Below are 23,343 nucleotides of genomic sequence, written 5' to 3' on the forward strand. Positions count from 1 at the left end.
ATGATGTAGGTCTTGGGCTCTAATGTTCAAGAGCTCAAATATTGATTGCACTTCAAACTGGCAAAATCAATGAGTCTGACATCTTCCATCAACAGAAATTACAAACAAAGAGGAAAGTCTCTTGCGCGACTTTCTGAATTCACAAGCATGAGTTACATGTAAGTTGTGTACTCGCCTTACTGAAGTATTTAGCACTTCACAGGATCCAAATTATATTCAGAAGCAAAGATAGGAATAGAGGAATCACATGTGAGACTGCAAGTATTAAAGTATCAGTAGTCATGCATCCTACTACTAGCTATGATAGCTGAAGAACATCCTATCAAGTCTGATTTTTCTGTTGACTTTAAAGGACTGCATACCCAGTTCAAGCTAGAGTTTTCTTGACTCTTACAGTCATCACCAGAATGCTCAGGTTTGCTGTGAATTTGTTACCTCTTGTACAAGCTGTGTCACCAATGGCTTACTGTTAGGTTTTATCAAGCATCACATATCCACTCGAGTCTGCCAGGCTACCTGGATTGACTTCATTGAGGCTGTACCAGCCTATCTGAAAAGGGAGAACCCCATTAAGAAGATTTATGTTTTCTAGGCTTAGTTTCACTCCCCAAGATGTGGGATGATGCCCATTTTTTACTAATAGCTTTACCTAAAAATCTGCTGAATCATTGGACTCGTGTTCCGCTCCCAGGAGTTCTGGCTGTTACTGAAGGAGTCAACCTGGCATTCTCAGACTTACAAACATATCTGCAGTAAAAAAAATGAAAGCACAGCCTTTGAGGATGTAGTCACTATGACATCTTGAGAAATCTGCAGTGTTTTAGAATCTGCTGGTGTGCAGCACTTGATACTGAAGGAATCTGAGGTTCTTATATTTTCCTTAAGAAATCTAAAATAGTATAATCAGCTGTAATAAAAACAATCCCTACTATGAATGTGAATGATGGGTGTTACAGTATAAACTTTAAAGTCTCATAACATCTCATGTTTTAAGAGCAGCCAACCTTAAAAATGGTGTTAAAAGATTAAATAAATGGTCAGTTTGGTGTGACCTTGGTAATTATTTTCACTAATGCTCACTTTTGCTTTTCTTTCTACTAGTTGACTTTCTTACTGGCATTCCTGTACACTATATATATACTTATGCCTTAACAGGAGCCTACTGTGACTTGAAACTGTACTGATTCCTATTAAGTAAAGGAAGCCTAAAGAATGAGTTTTTATTTGTCCTAGGAACTGCTACCTGGCCACAAAATTGACACAGTGCCATATTGGATTGTAGTTCATCAAGATTAAACAGTACTGAGCAGCATGTTACACATAAATGTTTCCTTTGGTTGAGTCCACTTGGTACTCTGGTCACTTTGGCAAAGAGGTATGGCATCTACCTCCACCCTCTAGCAAATCTAAGTTACAACTATAAACAATATCCCACTTCTAGAACACCATGTTGTTGACAAATGATCTGTCACAACATAAGAAAAGGGAAAAAATAAATAAAACATATTAAAGACCTTTCTAAGGAAGAAACCATCAAATTTAGATATCTACATATGTGACAAGGGTTGGCAATATTCTCCAAGCAGTTTAAAAGACAAAGTGGAAGGCATTATCAAAGTCGCAAGAAACAGAGTTCTGTACATTTTTTCCTCTTATTTTACCTTTATATGTCCCAACACCTCACCCACATATAACTGATGTGTCCTGCTTCTCTTCTGTCAAGAGATGGTGAAGCCTCGAGATGTGCTGAGAATCCAGAGTTATAAATAGTCCTTGTAACCAGCTTCTCACAAAATGCTGTGACATTCCCATGGGTTTCTTGCATAAGAACCCTGGACACTCTAGCTTGCTTTCTCCAAAGTTGCAAACCCTCAGTTCCATCTCATCAGATTTACACAGACTTTTGATATGTAATAACATGGTCTCCATTCTCTTATGAGATGAATTAAAACGTATGGTCACAACTGTTCATTGCCATTAAAACATCAACCTTCCAATAGCAAGGCAGGCCTCCTGACATGACAGACATCATCATCAAAGCAACTGGAGACAGTCATAAAAGATAGCAGCTGTTCAATGCACCTTCCTGAAGATGATTTCCATCAGGCCATCATGTAGTTCCTACATGCTTAACCCTTAAACGCCTACTGGACGTATCATACATCGACTAAAATTGTCTGTTGGGTGCCAAGTGGACGTACCGTACGTCGACTACAAAAAATTTCAACCTTCGGTCAACTTTGACTCGACCGAAATGGTCGAAAAACGCAATTGTAAGCTAAAACTCTTACATTCTAGTAATATTCAATCATTTACCTTCATTTTGCAACCAATTGGAAGTCTCTAGCACAATATTTCGATTTATGGTGAATTTTTGAAAAAATTTTTTCCTTACATCCGCGCCAGAAATTCTTTTATCACGTTGTCATAATGTTTGCACTGTTTTATATTAGTCGTTACATAAAGTTTTATATATGGAAATGTGCGAAATTTCATGTAGAATACAACAGAAAATAACACATGGTTGTAGCTTTTATCACTTTTGAAATATTTTCATATAAATCACGATAACTGCCATAATTTCAAGCTTCGGTCAACTTTAACTCGACCGAAATGGTAAAAAAACGCAATTATAAGCTAAAACTCTTACATTCTAGTAATATTCAATCATGTACCTTCATTTTGAAACAAACTGAAAGTCTCTAGCACAATATTTCGATTTATGGTGAATTTCTGAAAAAAAAAACTTTTTCCTTACGTCTGCGCGCGGTAACTCGGCCGAACATCTCAGAAATTCTTTCGTCATGTTGTCGTAATGTTTGCATCGTTTTACATTAGTCATTACATAAAGTTTTATATATGAAAATGTGCGCAATTTCATGTAGAATACAACAGATGATAGCTCATGGTTGTAGCTTTTATCAGTTTTGAAATATTTTCACATAAATCACGATAGCTGCCAAAATTTCAACCTTAGGTCAACTTTAACTCGACCGAAATGGTCAAAAAACGCAATTGTAAGCTAAAACTCTTACATTCTAGTAATATTCAATCGTTTACCTTCATTTTGCAATAAATTGGAAGTCTCTAGCACAATATTTCGATTTATGGTGAATTTTTTAAAAAAACATTTTCCTTACGTCTGCGCGGTAACTCGGCAGAACATCTCAGAAATTCTTTCATCGCGTTCTCATAATATTTGCACCATTTTATATTAGTCTTTACATAAAGTTTTATATATGAAAATGTGCGCAATTTCATGTAGAATACAACAGAAAATAACTCATGGTTGTAGCTTTTATCAGTTTTGAAATATTTTCATATAAATCACGATAAATAGAAAAAATTCGACTTTCGGTCAACTTTAACTCGACCGAAATGGTCGAAAACTGCAATTGTAAGCTAAAACACTTACAGTCTAGTAATATTCAATCAATTAGCTTCATTTTTCAACAAACGGGAAGTCTCTAGCACAAAATTTCGATTTATGGTGAATTTTTGAAAAAAAAATTTTTACGTCCGCGCGTTACAAATTCATGCATCATTTTGTGATAATATTTTCTCTGTGTTGCTTTGATCGTTTTACAATTTGTTATATACCAAAATCATCGCAATTTAGTGTACAATACAACTAAAAAAAATTAACTCATTTGCTTAACCGTTGTGCTTACAGCGCGATTTGTATACAATTATATGTTTTATTTTTTCGCTGTCATATATTCCAAAATTTATATATGATAATGATATTTTTTTTCATTTCTGATGGTTGCATACTAAACTTCAGGCAATGACAAAAAAAAAGGAGCCAAAAATGAACTCTTAATCTTAAAAACTAAGCGTGCTGTGATTTTTTGAAAAAAACTTTTTTTCCGCTTCGGCGCTAACTCACCGAACGCCGCCGGCATACGGGAGACGTTTTTGTAAATAGAGGATCGGCGTTTAAGGGTTAATGACACTGGAGTCGTCACAGGGACCTTATGGCAAAGCTAGTGGGATCATGGAAGATGACTATAAATTATATGACTATCCGAGTTCGAATGAGGTCTTGATTGCTGTCAAGATCGTTGATCTCCTGAATCCAAAAAAGGTAGCTAAATTTTCATGACAATCAGAAATGCTGCTTATGTTGTTGGAAACTAATGCCGTCGGTCTTCTTTCTTTGTCTACCATGCACAAAACCAACATCTAAGAAGTAAAACAAAACAGAAAGAATGATCTTTCCTATAAGCCCTTTCTCCAAGGAACAAACATCATCTTTGCAAGTAACTGCCTTTCTCAGATGACAACAATTGTGACCTCTCAGTAGTATACAGTCTCCTAATAAGCATCAGTCACTTGACCTTTTATGGCTATCTGTGTAATAGTAAACCAATCATGGGCACATGAGCTTACCAAACATCACCTTACATGCAACATAATAATACTGTCACTTTTCTGAGCACCAAATTCTACTGTCATCCATGTAGTTCAATGTGTTCATCAACAGTACAGGAGTTCATGACCTTGTTAACATATGCACCAATGCCACAAGTGCCTGCTGTTTGCCTCAAGCATTTAATTGCATCACAGTTAATGGATGTGACACAGAAACCTGAACAGATGCCTAAAGTTCTATGGACACCTGTGAAGATTTCACCAGGCCTCTCGTTGCAGACATAGAACACAAGCAAATATTAAACAAGTGACCCTCCTGAGATTACGATATTAACTTTTTGAAGATGTTGGCTCAAATTTGAAATGGTTTTTAAGGCAACACATTGTTTTGTCCCATAACTTGTTCTTTTGAGAAAGGTGTCTACTGAACACTTATAGAAGTTTCATCAAACTCTGTTCACCTGTTTATGTCTACAAAAAGACACACACACACACACACATACAGGGTGAAAGCATAAGTTCCTTCCACTTTTGTTCACAGAGATAATAACCAACCTTTGTAAATCAGAAATACATACTCTTGAATCAAATACATACTCTTGAATCGTCTACAATACCAAAACACATCAAAACTGAATTATAAAAAGAGATATCATGGTGTTACTCAAAATAATTGGTCAAAGAATGATGTTTTGTAGTAGTTGAAGACTTACATGTAAAAATTTTTGATTGGTCAGGCACTTTTTTTAATAGTTCTTAAAAGGCATGCATTCATAAAACAGATGGAATATTTTAATTGATCATTACCAGTCCCAAAATTTTGCTATTAATCTACAATTCACTCACTTAAAATACTGTATTTAAAGTAACATGTAAGCACTTACTGTGAAAAATGCATTCCAGTAAATGTACAGTTATCTTCATCTTCCAAGATATTTACACATACTGTACACATACTTTATTTACATATATTCATAATGGTAGTTCCTGTAAATGACAGATTATACACTGCAGAAAACAAAACAAATCATTTCAAAGTATATTAATGTTCAACAACCATTAGAAACCTTGCTAACCGTAAACTTCCCATTATGAAATACATACAGTATCCACCGTATTATAGGGGACCATTTGTTACTTATTAAGGTAATTCTGTAAATGATCAAGCTTTGAAAGTTTGAATGATTTTTAAAAAGTTGTTGAAGCTATGAAGAAAAAGCAGCAAGGTGGCTGTGTTAAATACAGTATTATATTGGGCATGAGGAGACATGTTAAATTAAATTAGAGAAAGAAATGGGGGAGGGGATGTTTCATTTAAAAGTCACAATACAGTACTGTACTTATCAGCAAAATTTTAAAAAACAACTTACTACCCCTATCAAAATTATAAGCAAAAGGTTGCATGTGAACTTGAATTTTACACCAGATATTCTCCCCATATATGCAAATAGTAAAAAAAAGAAACAATTTAATAAATACAAGGCAGTGAAAAAAGAAAATCATCAGCAGAAAAATTTGCTGTGTCAAATATCAGCAATAAACATAATTTAAAAAAATCCACTGATATCCTATTTAGAAGCAATGAAAAAAATTATGTTAAGCTTTACCATAAATAACACAGATGGCACACACCCCACCTGTGTGAGGGTATACAACAAAAGGGGCAACTTTAGCAGGACAGCTGTAACTCTGACACTGAGATATCTTATCTGATTGAGATTACCAGATAACCATCTACAGATTAAATGGCCAGGCGATATGGTTAAAGAATAAAACAAAGTAACCATATGTTTCACAACCCATATCGGCAATTCTTTAGCTGCATAATATGTAATACAGTATTTGATTAATGGCTGACATCATAGCCACTCTTTGTTCACTGAATAACCTAGTGATATCTTTATGTAGAACTCAAAGTACAGTACTTTAAAAAGCAAAGGATGCTTTAGTATATTAACGTAGCCCAAATTACCTAACTACGTGACCCTTACCAGATACATAACTTACAGAAGTCATTTACATAATTCTTATGTAAATTGGATGATAACACATCTAATAGTCAAACATAATTGTAATGTACATTAATAAGGATATGGATTTCAAGAAAATTATAACAAAATTATGGATTCATAAGTAATTTGTGTATGAATCATATAACAACTCTGGCAGTTCTTGTAAGTTTATGCAAGGTTTAACCCATAGCTATTCTCATTTATTTCTGTAGGATATGGCTATTTCAAACAGAAGAGTAAACTCCTGTATTCAATTCTGATTAAACAAAAATAAAAAAAACTATGAGGCCTACATAAAAAATACAAAGTAATATAAAATATTTTTCCGCAGCACTCCAACCTCACCCAGGTAACCAGATTTGTTTACTTTGAAAAGGAATAAGATGGTATCCAACAGCCCTTCATACAATTTGTTATGAAGTGAAATTTTTATTACATTTACACCTGGAAATCTAATCTAAATCTCTGACAAATACAGCTACCTCAAGGTTCAAGTATGCAGCAGACATCTAGAGGTAAGTATCATACAATAGATAATTTCAGAGCACCTAAATTTTTTGTGTGCATGATTCATTTTGCCATGGTTCCCTCAAATTCTAAACCAAAGCTAACTTACCTGTCTATAAAACATTTCAGTCAATGTCAGTTTTTCATGCACTTATAAATTCGGAAAATGTTGCTATGAAATGAGAAAATTAATTGCTTAACATCACCAATGTACTTGACAATCACATAAAATGTCACCTGCAAGTTTTCTACATTAAAGCTCCCTTTTCCACCCCACTAACTATTTTTATATATTTTTTGTTACTCACTGACTTTTTGTTTACAAACCCACATAATGTACTAATATTATTTTGGTAAATATTCAGAAAAATAAAACTTATAAAGTCCCAAAAATTCAGCATCTGCATATTTGAAAAGACCCAAAAGTGACTGTTTTAAAGAGAATAATAAAAATCCCTTAAATGTACTGATAAAAGTACAGATATCACAGTATAATACATACAACACAGTGTTAACAAAAAAATATAAAACCAAATTCAGTAAAGACTATTTCTCACCTGCCTCTGCAACTGCATCAATGTTTTTCTTTAAAAAAACCTTCTTAAAATATTGAAAGTTGTCATGTTTTATGAATGAATAACCAAATTCTGTACGTAATCTGGCATCACAACAGCCATGACCAATAATGCTGTCATTCTTATGACTAATAGCATATCCTTATGTTATATAAAAATAACAAATTTTTTAAATAATTTGTATTTTTCCTAACATGCAAACCTGAGGCCTTTACATATGGGATTAACTTTCAGTGAGCTGGAAAACTGGCCGATAAACTTTTGCACGTTGGTTATGGTAATAGCTACCGATGCTAAAGGTGGAAGCAATGCCCACCAAGTTGGTGTGCTTTAAATTCTATGCAGTTTACCTTTTGTCCCAGGTAAGAGAATGACGGGTGACAATAGGTGGGCACTTCACTTAAAGACCTCAGGTTTGTATGTTATGAAAAATACAAATTACTTGAAAAATTTGTCATTTGTTCCTATACAAATACAAACCCTCTGTCTTTACATATGGGAGACTTACTCTTGGAGGCAGGATTCTGGGTAAATCTCTGAAAGACTGGTAGTTCAGCTCAACTGGGTACTCTCTTCCTGGTCATGAAAGAACAAAGGAAGGAGACCATACCTCTGATCTACTGAACAAGAGAGATGTTCAACTGCCAGACTTCTGGGCATTTCAAATTAATGGAAAGTAATATCCATGATTCAAAAAGGTTTGGATGAACCCACAGTGTCGGAGACTATAAAGCTAAGAATAACCAACTGGTTTGTTCATAGTCAGTCCCTCTCTCCCCTTGCTAGAGAGAAGGAAGAATTTGCACCTACTAATCCAAATGGCATTAGATTACAGATAGGATACTCAGTCATCTAGATCACCAGCATGCACACCCGTCCAGCACATAACAGCTCATTCACTGTTCCTCTGCCCACTGGAAAAGGAAGGAAGACAGGAGAAAGGGAGGAGGCCAGTCCCACACACACACCTTCTTGCAGCCGCACACCTTAGGCAAGATGCAACCTGTCCCTAGGCAAGATGCAACCTGTCCCTCGAGAGCTGGGTGAACTTCATGACCTGTTGAGCATCCACCATAGGACCCAAGGAAAAGGTGTCCAAGGACCTATGGGCTACGTCCCATGGTAAAAGGAGATGAATGTGATCTGCACGATTACACTCCATCCTAGTACTCGACCAACAGGTTCTTCCTGAATGCGATGTACAGATCGATGCCCCTAGTCTCAAAAGATCTGGTCCGAAATGCACTGATATCCTCCAGGAAGTTGCAGGGTATGCTCGTTTGATCATCTCACTAGTCAGAGAAGTTCCTCGCTGGGTGAGCGGCTTCCGTTCTCAACTACCACTCTGTTGGTCATGAGTTCGAATCTCCGACCAGCCAGTGAAGAACAAGAGGAATTTGTTTCTGGTGATAGAAATTCATTTCTCGCTATAATGTGGTTCGGATTCCACAATAAGCTGTAGGTCCTGTTGCTAGGTAACCAATTGGTTCTTAGCCACGTAAAAATAAATCTAATCCTTCGGGCCAGCCCTAGGGGAGCTGTTAATCAGCTCAGTGGTCTGGTTAAACTAAGGTATACTTAACTTTTTAACTAGTCAGAGAAATGGCAATTTGGACACTATTTCTCAGCCAACTCGAAGCTAACGAATGAGTCATTGGCATTGGGCTGAAGGTCTAGTCTTTAAAGATGTAACATAGATGTCATAGTGTCATTGGAACCACAGGACCATAGAAGTGGAATGATCAATCTCACTGATCATCTTCGAAACATAGAATGGTGAAAAGCTTAAGCCTCCAGATGTAAATGGACACCAAAGATGTCTTGCTTGTTCAAGGGTGCGTTAAGACAGAGCAGAACAGCACCATCTTCAGTAAGTCGACAAAAGAAGGACTATGATCAAACTTCTTCAGAGGTTGAACAAATTTCCAGAAATCAAGGTGCCAAGATCAACTGTCCTTGTCTCCTGACTTTATCGACTGAACTGTTTGTAATTGTACCCCACTTGCTTGGGATGTGTCTGGTTGGCCACTATACTGAATGTTCTATTGTCTACTCGTGTACCTGCACTGCAATAGAGTAGATGAAAGGGCACTGGGCCCTTTGCTGACCATGGCACTACCATGGTGTCGTTGCACTATCACCCCGAGGAGTGTCTATCTTAGGATCTTGAGACTCTTGAGTCTTATAAAGAACTGTGCTTAAGTTCAAAGAAAGGAAGTGTAGGAGACTGCCACCCTGGTCAATGTTTCGAAGAATGAAAAATCTCTGGAGGAGGATAGTGTGACCATGGCACCACCTTGGTGCTGTTGCTATCAAAGGAGCACCTTTCCAGACCCTGAGACTCCTGAAACTGATTTAAGATCCACATACTATCCTCTCTCTCGGGTTGCAGAACAACAGGTAAGCAGCAGCAGCTGCTGCTTACAACTCCCACATCTTCCACTCCTCAAGGGGGGAGTGTAACTGCATAAAGACAAAAGAAATGGAGCTCCTAGACACCAATTCTTGGCTGAGTCAGAACCAAAAAGAAGTTGTCAGCACTTAGTTTGGAGGTGAAGCCCTAAGTGGTAAAGCAAATAGACCTTAGGGCACTTGGTAGCCTTTAGGGTCTTAGCAACTCTGCCTTTTCTTGGAATAGACACGATTTCATCCCTTCGTGTCTCTCTTCCTGTCCAGGAAGTTCCTTCTACTGTCGGATATCTTCCTTGGGAACAGTTCCTGGGTGCCTTTCGTCGTTGGATTTGCAGCAGAAGTCACGCCTTCTCCTTCGTCATTGGCGTTTATCGGCCGGTTTTCCAGCTCAATGAAAATTAATCCCATATGTCAAGACTGAGGGTTTGTATTTGTGTAGGAACAAATAGAATTACAGCATATCAAGTGTAGTGCTTTACTTAGTTATACAGACTGAAAATAACAGAACTGTGTATCATCATTACTGTAAACTGATCCAGGCCATAAAAGTGAATAAAAGTATTGAATACTGAAGTAAAATATTTTTCAATTGCTCAACTTTTATGTACAATATTCTGAATTATAATAATGCCTATTACAGGCAGTCCCCGATTATCGGCGGCCTCAGTTTTCGGCGATCCGGTCTTATGGCGCTTGTTGAGCGACGACAATACCTGTAACTGGATTTTTGGCATTGATTTGGGCTGATATCTGCTTACCAGTGCCGATACTCACCTAACAGAGGTGCCAATATCCACTTATCAGCACCAATAAAGCCCCAATATCCACTTATTGGCACCAATAAGCGCCGATATTCGTTGATTTCTGGTTATCGGCGATTTTCGGTTATCATCATGCCGGCTGACTAGCTTATTAGCAAAAACTGCTGCTATGTGGTGCAGTACTTCAGCTGTCCGTCCATCCTCAAGAGTGACAGTTTTGCTAGGAACAGTTAACAATGACTGTATTCATGCAAACCTTGGAAGTGAGAGAACATACAGTCTTCTCTTTAGTAACCCAGCTTTTTTAAAGCGTAGTCGCTAGTTTTGTCTTCAAGGAGTTACCTTCCATGGGTCTGTCAGAGCTCCATGGCGACCACACTAATATCAAAGAATTCTCTTTTGGTTGGTCTTTTGGCCAGGTAATGTGTTGTAATGATAAATATTATAACGTGATGGAGTATATAATGGACTCAAAGATAAGAGGGCATTTTCCTTTATCTTCAGTGATGCTGTACCTAGTTTTCCATCATCAAAACCTGCCAGATGAAGTGATTATCGTGCATGCACAGTCCGCCACATTGTCAACAAATGGACTGGCAAAATGACCAAGAAGCCATAACTTTCTGTGGTCGCTTTGGATCAGCTTCATTTCTCAGTGCTCCATATTTCACAATAAGAACCACCTAAAGAAGCAAGTTAAGTGCCTAGTTTTAAGTCCAGTTAAAGTTTTAGTTTTAAACTTTTGGAATTGTTAGTTAAATTAAGTATGAAAGCCAAAAACCTGGTTTTTCTTGCCAACAAATGGACAGCGCTTAAGTCATATTCGCTTATTTTTAGTTGTGAAAGGTGCAAATTATTTAAAATTTGTCATTTCAATTAGATGGTTTGACTAAAAGAAATGTTCCACAATTTACCATTAATATATAAAAACTTTTCAGATTATACAATATCTACAATAACCTAGGCAGTAGTCTGCATCAGATTGAGAATAATTTAAACTGGATAAATAGGGGATGTCTGTAGCCTATAACCTAGGATCACATATCCTTAAGTGTGAACTAAATAACCTAGATTAGGTAGTAACCTAAATCAGGGTAACTTTTAAGAAATATTGTATTATGGGCCAAAAACAGTAGCCTAACTTACGCTAAGGACCCTAGGATTAGATAATAGTCTGGGCAAAATAAAACGGTAGCCTAGTTAAAAGGCTACATTTTAGTAGCTTGATCTAAATAATCCAGATTAGGCAATAGACTAGGTCGCTTAGGAATAGATGAAACATTTATCCTGGCTCAATTAAATGGTAGCTTAGCATTAAGGCTACATTGTAAAGTGAATTTGTTTTCTGTAACCCATACCTTTAAGTTTGAATTAAATAACTTGGATTAGGCAGTAGCCTAGATTAAAGTAAGTAATTAACCTGGGCTACACAAAATGGTAGTCTAGCTATATGGTTACAAACTAGTGAATTTCTGTTTTATATAGGCAATAACCTACACTAGATTAAGTGAGAAAATTTTTAAGAAATATATCTTATTATTAGCCTAAGTACATTAGTATCTTAGACAAAGGAGCCTGGGATTAGATACAACAATATCTAGGGCTAGACAAAATATTAATGAGTTTGTTTTATATTGCCTATACATTTAAGGGTGATTTAAATAATCTGGAAGGGCAATACCCTACATGTACTAAGTTAAGTGAGAACATTTTATGAAATATTCTATTACTGTATTGGCCAAACCCAGTAGTTTAGACCAAATAGCCTAGGATTCGATATAAAAAGTAACCTACGCTAAATTAAGTGTAACATGACAAATTTTTTAAACTAATTCGTATTTTTCCTTACATAAAAACCCTTGGTCTTTACATATGGGATTAACTTCGAGTGAGCTGGAAAACTGGCCATTAAACTTTTGCAAGACTGGATATGGTAACAGTTATTGATGGTAGGGGCGGAAGCATCGCCCACCAAGTTGGTATACAGTAAACCCCCCGTATTCGCGTTCTCACAGTTTGCGGACTCACGCATTCGTGGGTTTTCTCTGTGGAACATATCTAGCCATCGTTCGCGGAAAATTCGCCCAATCGCGGTATTTTTCACTGAGAAGTATTCACTAATTACTGTATTTTCATATAATTTTCATGAATAAATGCACTTTTTGTGATAAAACTATTAAAATATTCAGGTATAAGCATTTTTACAGGGTTTTTCTTGGTTTAAGCTATCAAAATGGGCAGTTCTAAGTGTTTTTAGAGGGGTTTTAAACATTCGCGGATTTGACCTATTCGCGGGGGGGGTGTGGGACGCATCGTCCGCGAATACGGGGGGTTCACTGTACATTCAGTTCCGTGCAGTTTACCTTTTGGCCCAGGTAAGAGAATGAGGGGTGGTAAGAGGTGGGCCCTTAATGTAAAGACCTCAGGCTTGTATGTTACGAAAAAAATACAAATTACTTTAAAAAAATTTGTCATTTCTTCTTACACAAATACAAACCCTTGGTCTTTACATATGGGAGACTTACTTTTGGAGGGAGGATTCTGAGTAAATCTCTGAAGTGACTGGTAGGTCAGCTCAACTGGGTACTCTCTTCCTGGTCATGAAAGAGCAAAGGAAGGAGTCCATACCTCTGATTCACTGAACAAGCGATATGTTCAATCGTTAGACTCCTGGGCATTTCAGATTAAAGGAATGCAACATCCTTGAGTCGAAAAGGTTTGGATGAACTCATAGTGTCGGAGATTATAAATCTAAGAATAACCAACTGGTGTGCTCAAGTCAGTCCCTCTCTCCCCTTGCTAGAGAGAAGGAAGGGTTTGCATCTACTAAACCAAATGGAGCTAGATTATAGATAGGATACTCAGCCATTTAGATCACCTGCATGCATGCCAGTCCAGCACATGATGGCTTGTTCACTGTTCCTCTACCCACTGGAAGAGGAAGGAAGACAAGAGAAAGGGAGGCCAGTCCCACACACATCTTCTAGCAGTCACACACTTTAGGCAAGATGCAACCTGTTCTTCAAGAGCTGGGTGAACTACATGACTCTTTGAGCAACCACCAGAGGATCCAAGTAAAAGAAGTCTAAGGACCTATGGGCAATGTCCCAAGGTAAAAGGAGATGAATGTGATCTTCACAATTACATTTTATCCTAGTACTCAACCTACAGGTTCTTCCTGAATGCGATGGACAGACCAATGCCCCTGCCCTTGAAAGATCTGGTCCAAATAGCACTGATGTCCACCAAGAAGTTGCAGAGTAGTGGCCAACTCAAAGGTAATGAACAAGTCATTAGCATTGGGTTAGCCTATTTGTAAGGTCACCACAGGAGGCTGTACAGCACTGGACTCCTTACAGAAGCAACAGAAGCAGGAACAGATGACCTCTTAGCTGAGGCCATGTGGCCCAGAAACACTGAAAAAGATAGTATCCCTGGAATACCATGACACAGCCACATCTTCACATACCCCAACGTATCACCCATACCTGAAGCAGCTGAAATGATAAAGTAGGAGGTGATAAGCCATGTGAACTGCACTATGGAGCAGCTCAATCCCCAAAAACACCTAGTGGCCCACTACCTACACGCTTATACCCCTCTCAAACCAAGCCAGGGGAGAATAAGTAGAAGGGGCAAGGAGAGGGGTGAGCACTCAAGATAAGAGGGATCTAAAGAGTTTGACAGAGTCAACAATGGAGTATGCTTCCTCCAAAAAGACAAACTAATGTCCTTTGACCCTCTTCCACTTCTTGCCAAACATCTTCACTGCCGCAGGAGACCAAAACAGCGCACTCCTTGCAGACAGATTTCAGGCTGCAGTCCCACCCTTGCAGAATAAATAAAAGTTTTAGGGATCTACTGACACACACCTGCTCACAACCTTCATAGCTTCATTGATCACATTTTTTCTTTTCATCCATAATGTAATGAAAAAACAAACACCATTCATGCAAAAAATGAAAATAAATTTCAATTCTACACTCAGCCAGTATGTAGAACACACATCACTAACTAAAAGTGGTGGAAGAATAAGTGCCAACCTATGGAAGGTGACTGGGAGATTCCTGCCACTCACCTCCTACCACGAATTAACTAACTTGTTACCAAGATTCAACAACCATTTCCAGCTTTTTAATAGAAGGCAATGGTTTGTAGTCCCATAGGAACAATTGTATACTACTACCAGAGGTGGTACCTAGAAAGATACTTCACAAATGAGGGTTCTTCTTCCTTTTGAGGGCCCAGAGAAATACTGACAGCAGGGTTAGGCACTGTATCACTTTGACATATTTTTGTGCTGTAGTGAAGAAAAACAAATCTTATGACAATTTTGATCTATTCCAAATACTGGACACACGATCATCAGGGTTGTATTTATGAGGAAACATCAAAAATCTTCATTTGATATTTTTACTAAGCCCTAAATACACCATAAAGTCTGAAATTCTAAATAAACTTGAGGTAAAGAAAAACATTATTCAGATAAAATGTAATCAAATTTTATTTACAAAATTCTATTACAAAGATGGGCCTTCAAGTCCCAGAAAAAAGAAGACTTTGGCAGAATGTTTATCAACTTTTGGGATCAAAACAATTAGGTCCAGATCAATAAAAATCAGTTAGCTTTCTCACAATACAAAAAAATAAATGCTGATTTACATGAATGTCAACCGAGATTCAATGTAGCATGAAAGATTGCCTACTATGGAATTTGGGATGATACCACAGATGGTACTTTATTCTCATTTCTATGGTTGCTCTATCCAAAGTGAAGTAACTGGTAATCAATAAGCAGTATGAGAGGTAAGCTATGTGACCTGGGTTAAGGAAACAAAGGCTAGAGGTTTTAAGGTACAGAATAAAAAATAATTAGCAGTGAAATTTTGTACTAGAGAGTTAACTTGAAAATGATACTTTCATAATAAAATTAAGTCCCATATATACTTATCAAGTAATGTAATTGCATAACTATACTTTCCACTCACGCTGTAGCTTAAAATGATATTTTAATAATAAAATAAAGTTTGTTCATACTTACCTGGCAGATATATATATAGCTGTATTCTCTGAAGTCCGACAGAATTTCAAAAAACTCACGGCACACGCAGTGGGGCTAGGTGGTTAGAACCCATTCCCGCCGCTGGGAGGCGGGTATCAGGAACCATTCCCGTTTTCTATTCAGATTTTCTAGTGCCACTGTCTCCTGAGGGGAGGAGGGTGGGCACTATGATTATATATATCTGCCAGGTAAGTATGAACAAACTTTATTTTATTATTAAAATATCATTTTGTTCATGAGACTTACCTGTCAGATATATATATAGCTGAATCCCACCATTGGAGGTGGGAAGAGACAGAATAGGATTTAGGAAACAAATATATGTAGGCGATTGACGCCTTGGTTCCTTACCTGTTAGCATAGCTGACTTCGTGATACTGTCGCCCAAGCCTGCTTCTGCTTTACTAGAGTCTCCAGCAAGGTAGTGACCTATATAGCTGGTGAGATCTAGATGATCTGTCCATGGGGGCGTGACCACAATGGGACTAGATCATAAGACCATACTGTGAGGGCAAAAGGAGCAACGACCAACCACCTGACCGAGCCTATCTAAGTAATAAAACTTAGTATCAGCTAAAGACTGGGACGTCCACCTCCGGTGGCTAACCCAACAACCATAAAAACACAAAAACAAGATAAAAAAAAAAAAAAAATACTTCCTAACCTCTAAGGGATAGGAAGAGTATTGCTCTCTGCCCCCAAGCATGCGGAAACGTATGGTCCTAGCGAGTAGCAGTTTTCGTATGTCGTCTTCACGTCCCGCAAGAAATGTGAAGCGAACACCGAATCGCTCCGCAAGAAGGTGGTACCCAGAAGATCACTAAGGGACATGTTCTTCTGGAAAGCCACCGAGGTCGCGATAGCTCTCACTAAGTGAGCCTTGACTTTCAGGAGTCTCATGTCGCAGTCTTGGCAGGTAGAATGAGCCTTCCTGAACGTACTTCTTAAAAAGAATGTCAGAGCATTCTTGGACATCGGAAAGTCCGGCCTTTGACAGAACACCACAAATTGTCCGACGGGCCTCAGCCTCCTTTCGTCATATCTAAGAAGAAATTGAGAGCCCTGACAGGGCACAGGACTCTCTCTTATTCTTGCCCAAGAATTTCTGCTATATCCTTGATCCCAAAACTCTTGGGCCAAGGGGTAGAAGGGTTTCGTTCTTGGCAAGAAACATAGGGCTAAGGGAGCATAAGGCCTTATGCCCTCTAAAGTCTATGTGCTTGTTGATGGCTTGAACTTCACTAACTCTCTTCGTTGTCGCCAGAGCAGTTAGGAAAAAGCCTTCCTTGTCACATTCCTGGGCGATGCGAATGAAGAGGCTCGAATGTAACCGACTTCAAAAATTCTAGGGACGATATCCAGGTTCTAGGAAGGCGTCCCGGATGAGGTACCTTAGAAGTCTCAAAGGACCTCAAGAGATCGTGAAGATCCTTATCGTCGGTTAAGTCTAAAACTCTATGTCTGAAGACTGCCGAGAGCACATTTCAACGTCCTTTAATTGTCGAGACTGCCAGCTTTTCCTTCTCCCCAAGATGAAGAAGGAAGTCTGCTATCTGCAGCACAGAGATCGAGGTTGAGAAAATCCCTTGCTTCTGCACCCTTTCCTGAAATTGGCCCACTAAAATTGGTACACCAAATTGGAGGAGGGTCTCCTGGCGCCGGCGATAGCCCTTGCCACTGCTCATGAAAAACCCCTCGCTCTCGCCAATTTCGTGATAGTCTGAATGCAGTCAGACTCAGAGCGGGGAGGTTTTGTGGTACCTTTCGAAGTGGGGCTGTCTGAGCAGATCGGTTCTAAGGGGAAGAGCTCTTGGGAAGTCCACCAGGAAGGTCATGACCTCTGTGAACCACCCTGCTGCTTGCCAAAAGGGGGCGATCAACATCATTGGCGTCCCTTCTGGCGCTGCGAACTTCCTGATGACCTCCCCCAGAATCTTGAAGGGAGGAAAGGCGTAAAGATCCAATACCTTCCAATCCCAGACGAGGGCATCTACCGCTACTGCTCCTGGATCTAGTACGGGAGAGCAGTATAGAGGAAGCCTCCTTGTCCTGGATGTCGTGAAGAGATCCACCAAGGGACGCCCTCATAATCTCCACAGCTCCTGACACACCTCCTCATGAAGGGTCCACTCGGTTGGCAGAAGATGACGTTGCCGACTGAGAAGGTCCTCGTGGACATTCTCCACTCCTGCCACAAACCTCGTAAGGATTGTGATACCCTGAGCATGCGCCCAAAGCAGAAAATCCTACGCCAGTACAAACAGGGACCGGAAGAGAGTTCCTCCCTGTTTCTTGAGGTATGCCAGGGCTGTGGTGTTGTCCGAGTTTACCTGTATCACTCGGCCTGAAGCTTGGCTCTCGAAGAAAAAGCAGGGCCAGCAGAATCGCCCTAATCTCTTTGAGATTGATGTGCCAGGACACCTGTTCCCCTCTCCAGGTGCCTGACACTTCCTTCCCCCTAGTGTTGCTCCTCATCCCTCCCTGGACGTTGCGTCTGGAAAACAACACTAGATCGGGGCTCTGAAGGTGTAGAGAAAACCTCTTCTGCCAACTTTGAGGGGACGAGCCACCACCTCAGGAGATCCTTGACTACGGGAGAGATCCTCAGGGACTCCTTTAGATCCTCCTAGTTTATCTAGTTTTCCGCCAGGAAAAAACTGGAGGGGTCTGAGATGCAGTCTTCCCAGGGAAACCAACTTCTCCAGCGAGGAAATGGTCCCCAGCAAACTCAACCATTCCCTCACCGGGCATGTTTCCTTCCCCAGGTAGGATGGGACTTTTCCAAAGCATTGCTGCCGTTCCTGGGACGGAAAAGCTTGAAAAGCCACTGAATCCATCTGAATCCCCAGAACACTATGGACTGCGTCGGGATCAGATGGGACTTGTCTACGTTTACTAAAAGTCCTAGGGACTTCATCAACTTCAAAGTCGATTTCAGGTCCTCCAGACATTTTGACTGTGAAGAGGCTCGAAAGAGCCAATCGTTCAGGTAAAGCGAGATTCATATGCCCGCTAAGTGAAGCCATCTCGCCACATTCTTCATGATGATCGTGAAGATCATAGGGGCTGTGCTTATCCCGAAGCAAAGAGCTCTGAATTGGAACACTCGTCCCCGATACAAACCTCAGGAACTTCCTCGACTGGGGATGTATGGGGACGTGAAAGAAGGTGTCCCGAAGGTCCAGCGAGACAACCAATCTCCTGGTCTAAATGCTCCTAGAACAGACTAGGACGTCTCCATCATGAACTTCCCCTTCACCATGAAGCGGTTCAGTCCGCTGACATCTAGGACTGATCTCCATCCTTCCGACTGCTTTGGAACTAGGAACAGTCGGCAGAAGAATCCTGGGAGTCCAGCTCCAGGACTAGCTCCACAGCTTTTTTCTCGAGCATTTGCACTAATAACTCGAAAAAGGGGCTGTTGCTTCTCTTGATGGTAGAAGGCGACAAATCCCTGGGCGACGTGCACAGATGTGGCGTGTCGAGAAAGGGATCTTGCATCCTCTCTCGATAATTAGGAGGGACCAGGAGTCCTCCCCTCTTGCTCTCAGGCTCCCGCAAACGAAAGAAGCCTGGCTCCTACAGGCGTCTGGAGGCGCTGCAGGTCACTTCTTGCCCCTAGGTTTAGGCGGGGCTCCGCCTCTGGAAAGACCTCTTCCTCGGGAGAGGATCTATCAGAAAAAGCTCCTCTATGAAAGGGCTTCTGTTTCCTGGAGGTCTGACCCGGCGGCGACGACAAAGGGACTGCCGGGCGTTTGTGAGTGGGCCAAGAGATCTTGAGTGGCCTTCTCCTTCAAGCTGGCAGCGAGATCCTTGATCAAAGACAGGGGAGAGATGGCTCGACAACGGGGCGAACAGCAATTCTGCCCTCTGCGACAGAGAAACTGATTTAGTGTAAAGTTACAGTACAAGGCCCTCTTCTTCAAGAGGCCCGTACAAAAGAGGGAAGCCAGTTCCTCCGAATCATCCCTGACGGCCTTGTCCAAGCAGATCAAGACGCTGGACAGCTCCCTCAGGCTGATACAGAAGGAACTTCTAATCTTAACGTCTATAGTCCCCAAACACCAGTCCAGGAAATAAAAGACTTCCATGGGACGAAAAAGTCCCTTCAAATGGAGATCCGTCTCCGACAAAGTCCACGACACTTTGGTTGCAGATAGGAAGGACCTTCGAGGCGCGTCGACCAAGGTAGTGAAGACCCCTGGGACGACGAAGGAACACTTGAGCCGATGTCCTCTCCGGTCTAGTACCACAAACCTGCCTTGTCGCAAAGCTTGGACGGAGGCAGGGTAAAAGAAGTCTTGCCTTGGGTCTTTCTTTCCTCAATCCAGGTGTTAACCTTCTTGAAGGCCTTCTTCGTCGCCAGAGACGAAGTCATCTTAACAAACCCCGACGCTCTCATCGTCTTGGACGAAGTTAACTGCAAAGGAGGAGAGAGAGGAGCCGAGGGTTTGAACTTGTCGCCAAACAAGTCCTTGAGAAGACCGGCTAACACCTGGTAGACCGTAGACGAGGAAGTAGGAGACTGCTCAAGGTCTGCAGGCTCCGACTCACAAGAGACTTCTCTCTCTTCAATGGGAGAAACCAGAGAGTCTCCCAAGTCCTTGGGAGAACGAAGACCTTGCGGTGCAACACGCAGAAGGGAGCTTCGATTCCCCGCAGTCTTTGATTGCTCTGAAGCGTCACGTTGAACAACCAAAGAGGCGTCCTGATGAGCGTCCTGACGGCGTCCAGCTGAGCGCCCAGCCGGCGCCCAGCGGCGTCCTGCACGGCAGCAAGATGAGCGCCCTGACGAGCAGCTACAGAAAGCGTCAGGATAGCTGCTTGCGCGGGCGTCAGGCTGCAGCCGATCGCCACGATGGCGATCCAGCGGCGGTCTTTGATTGCTCTGAAGAGTCACGGCGACAACCAAAGAGGCGCCCTGATGAGCGTCCTGTCGGCGTCCATCCGGCGTCGTGCACGCAGCAGCGGGGCGTCTGACGAGCAGCTACAGAAGCGTCCAGGATTGCTGCTTGCGGAGCGTCACGCTGCAGCCGATGGAAAAGCGTCGAAACACTCAAAGAAGACGAAAATACGCCTTGAGAAAGAGGGCGTGAAGCATCCTCTTCTCTGAAGCTTCTCTAAAGCGGGCGAGAGTCCTTCGAGTTCCACCCTTGCACGGGAGGGGCGCCCGGAGGGCGAAGCAAACCTTCAGGACGTGCACGAGCACGATCCTTGGCAGCCTAAGAAACGTCAACAGATCCTGCCGAAGGGACGCTAGATCGGTGGGAAGCCCCGTAACCCTCTTGCGGCTTTTGACATGTCCATTCCTGAGTCCTGGGAGTCTGACAGAGGTCCAGGCCTAAAAGCGTTATGGAGCCGATCTGAAAGGACGAGAAGCAGTCCTTCAGGATACGTGCACGTGCACGATCCTTGGCAGCCTGGGAAGCGTCAACAGGTCCTACCGAAGGAACGCCAGATCGGTGGGGTCCGCGTAACCCTCTTGAGGCTTTTCGACTTGCCCACTCCCAAAGTCCTGGGAGTCCGACAGAGGTCCAGGCCTAGAGGCATTATCACGGCCGATCTGACGCCCCCTCCACTGCACTAGGGGATCACAACACTTACTGCACTTTAAAGAGAAATCACTTTCGATTCCAGAGCACGGATGGTGTTTATAATTTGTAACGTTCAATTTTAGTATAAGTACTGCGAAGCAAGTACTTGACAAAAATAAATTAGGCGAAAGTATCACCTTCCGCTCCAAATTGTTGTCTTAAATTTGGATCTAATTGCTTTCCCCCCGAGAAGCTCGGGTTTACAGGAGAGGAATAAATATCCTTACTCTACTAGCACTCCTGGAGGAAGACCTCCAGATCCTATCACGCTCCAACTTGCGGATATAGGCAACAAACACCTTCCAGCTTGCATCCGGCAAGTCTCACACTCCTTGCAGCGATCATTTAATATTCACCTCGTACATACAGTGTGAGGATTACACTCATTCACACAACATACTCGGAAGCTAGCAGAACTAGATCCAGACATCATTCAAAGAGCAATCAAAAACAAATCCAAAAAACATTCCACAAAAGCATATGCCAATTCACAATCCAATCACGATCCAGCCGTGATAAAAACCAAAAGTCAAATCGAATACTTAAGTGAAAAATAACGAGTTTACGAAATCCAAAGACGGAGGTACTGAAAACAGATGTTGACAGTACCGGCGACAGAGAAAATCTGAATAGAAAACGGGAATGGTTCCTGATACCCGCCTCCCAGCGGCAGGAATGGGTTCTAACCACCTAGCCCCACTGCATGTGCCGTGAGTTTTTTGAAATTCTGTCGGACTTCGGAGAATACAGCTATATATATATCTGATAGGTAAGTCTCATGAACAAATTTAAAATTCGCGGTAGCGCTGTGATTGTTTAGTGTAGGTGACCAGTCCTGCCCAATAACGAGAATACTAGGAATGACTTAGCAGACAACCTTGTTCTGTTTCTGCCCTTGTGTCCATCAGAGGGGAGGATGGCAGGCTCTGATTCTGTAATTACTTGATAAGTATACATGAAACTTAGTTTTATTATGAAAATATCATTTTCATAAAAGTAACTTACCAACTAATTACTTAACTGAATCCCACATTGACAGGAGGTGGGATACATGGACATATTCCATTCCAAAACATTAAGTTATGTAATGAATTTGAAACAGACAAAGCTGCTAGCACTGAAAAACAATGCTTGTCATTTCCTTATCAGCTAAGAGAGCCATTGCAGGAAAATACTGCCTCTGGTTGGTGCCCATCTTAACTTGTAGTGGCGCAGCAGTATAGCCGAGGATCACCTCTACTTAAGTAGGAGCTTTGCAGCAACAGAGTATTCTGTTGGCTGGCAAAGCATCATTAAGTGCCCTTACCCTGGCACAGTACCAAAAAATAAAAACAACCAAACAACTTTGTCACCTTCACTGAAAATAAACAACTACCCATCCTATAAGAGTGGTGAGTGCTCCAGGTACATTGTACCCGCTAGCTCCCCCAAAAATTCGGCACCTTACTAGAAGGTGAAGAGTGAAGAGACAGAAGGAGAAAATCCTCTGCTTCCTCCCTCAGTGCCATGCCAATTACTAATAACGGTCCCAAGATACTGCAAAATTTTTTAAACACTGTTTTGACTTCAAGAAAAAATTCAGAGGTGAAGAACTATTACACTTCCTGAGTGCCAATTGCCAAATGGAAGTGTGACATAATGAGCCTGAAAGCTAATGAGGCAGATGCTATTCTGGCATCTTAGCTTTCCCTTAACAAGTAGGCATATCATTCTCCTGAATCTGATTCTGAGAGTGCATCTCAAAAACAAAGTTCATTGGAGATGAAGAACAATGCGTTCATAGACGGAGGGGAGACAGGATCTTGTCAGGACACCCTAGGTATGGATGGTCCCCTGATTATAAGGCTTGCTCAGGTAAAACCTTGAAGGTGGAAGAAGAGAGCCCCCTTGGCAGTCCTCAGGAGGAGTTCTGCTATCTGAGCTAAACAGGAATTTACAGACAAGATGTTATAACTGTTACACCATCGTAGGAAGACTGCCCACTAAGACTGGAGTACTTGGCAAGAAGACTGATGTCTACATCTTGCAACAGTCTCCTCAGTCGGT

The 23,343-nt window shown here is 41.1% G+C and overlaps 1 protein-coding gene across 10 annotated transcripts in view; it reads right to left on the reverse strand.

Moving 5' to 3' along the window:
- Positions 1–23,343, reverse strand: part of LOC136833650 (delta(24)-sterol reductase-like) — a 234,321-nt gene that overhangs the window by 169,322 nt on the left and 41,656 nt on the right. For 3 of the 10 annotated variants that reach the window (XR_010851552.1, XM_067095835.1, XM_067095795.1), the window contains exon 1: positions 5,982–6,047. The exons of 6 other annotated variants lie outside the window; for them this stretch is intronic. The gene's annotated coding sequence lies outside the window, so the exon portion shown is untranslated. Of the gene's footprint in view, positions 1–649; positions 743–5,981; positions 6,048–23,343 lie in introns of those variants that run through there. One more of the 10 variants, XM_067095829.1, reaches the window with a different exon arrangement.

This window comes from Macrobrachium rosenbergii, chromosome 4, assembly GCF_040412425.1.
Source record: "Macrobrachium rosenbergii isolate ZJJX-2024 chromosome 4, ASM4041242v1, whole genome shotgun sequence".
Classification (NCBI taxonomy): Eukaryota; Metazoa; Arthropoda; class Malacostraca; order Decapoda; family Palaemonidae; genus Macrobrachium; species Macrobrachium rosenbergii.